This window comes from Heterodontus francisci, chromosome 34 (assembly GCF_036365525.1).
Source record: "Heterodontus francisci isolate sHetFra1 chromosome 34, sHetFra1.hap1, whole genome shotgun sequence".
NCBI classification, from domain to species: Eukaryota; Metazoa; Chordata; class Chondrichthyes; order Heterodontiformes; family Heterodontidae; genus Heterodontus; species Heterodontus francisci.
Genome location: NC_090404.1, coordinates 41,189,671 through 41,190,952, shown reverse-complemented (window position 1 = coordinate 41,190,952; position 1,282 = coordinate 41,189,671). Strand labels below are relative to the sequence as shown.

The following is a 1,282-nucleotide window of genomic DNA, read 5'->3' as shown; positions in this document are numbered from 1 at the left end:
AGTAGACTGATGGGGTCGTTAATGGGCGGATTGGACTTTTCCCGATTTTTGTAGACAGGACATAGCTGGGCAAATTGCGCATTGTCAGGAAGATGTGCGTTTTGCAATTATACTGAAACAGCGTCTCTCAGGCCACAGCTGGTTCTAGAGCACAGGTCTTCAGTATGACAGTTGGAATTGTGTCAGGGCCCATCGTGTTTTCTATATTCAGTGCTTTCACCCGTCTCTTGACAGCACGTGGATTTAATGGAATTCTCTCGAGGCTGGCATCAATGATGATAAGGACCAATCTTCTCTTCAACCCAGGACCGAATCCGCTTCCACCACACTCTCCGTATTGGACAAAGCTTTGGCCCCAGCACTGATCCACGAGTTGCAGTCTGATATCTTGAAAATGCTCCATTTATCCCTCCTCGTTGCTTTCTGTCTGTTTACCTCTAAGTCCTCCTTGCATGTTAATATATTACTTCAATTCCATGAGCCTTTATCTAATGTATTAATCTTACCAAATGCCTTTTGGAAATCCAATTATACTACATTCCTGCCCTTTCAGTTACATCCTCAGAATTCTGGAATAAATCTGTCAATCAAGATTTCCATTCGGTAAAAACATGTTGACTTTGTTTGATCAGACAATGATTTTCCAAGTGCTTGTTCATACTTCCTTCATGATAGATTCGGACATTTTCTAGACGACTGATGTTCAGCTAACTTGCCTACAATTCGCCATACTATGAGGGGAGCAATGTGGCTCCAGTGGCGCAATCGGTAAGCGCGTGGTACTTATACAGCAGTACAATTAATGAGCTATGCCGAGGTTGTGAGTTCGAGCCTCACCTGGAGCATAGACTTTTAGAAACGGGGTGCAATGAGAAACAGCTGTCCAGTGAAGAGAGCAGTCATTCATTAGTCTGAACTGGCCAGAAGAAGGGGAACAATGGAACTGTGATGTGACATCAAAGGAACAGGAGCCACGTGTGGTGAGAACACTGCAAAACTTCATAGTTATTTCCAGCAGAGAAGGAGACAACTCGGTCCATGCCATCTCTGCACAGAGCAACGCAGTCAGGCTCGATGCCCATAGCCCTGCAAGTCTGCTTTTCTCAGAATTTCTCCTGAAGGCATTGATAATTTCTGCTTCCACCACTCTTGTGGGCAGCGAGTTCCAGGTCATTATCACTTGAGATATAAAAACAGTGCTTCCTCATACTCCCCCACATCCTTTTTTTCCACAGAACTGGCAAATTGTGGTCACTACTCCTTGTGCAGTCTGTTAATGGGA

The 1,282-nt window shown here is 44.6% G+C and overlaps 1 non-coding gene across 1 annotated transcript; it reads left to right on the top strand.

The window, feature by feature from the left end:
- The first annotated feature begins 750 nt into the window (after positions 1-750).
- On the top strand, positions 751-845 carry trnai-uau (transfer RNA isoleucine (anticodon UAU)). Its single transcript has 2 exons — positions 751-788; positions 810-845. It is a non-coding gene; the product is annotated as a tRNA-Ile (tRNA).
- Positions 846-1,282: the final 437 nt, after the last annotated feature.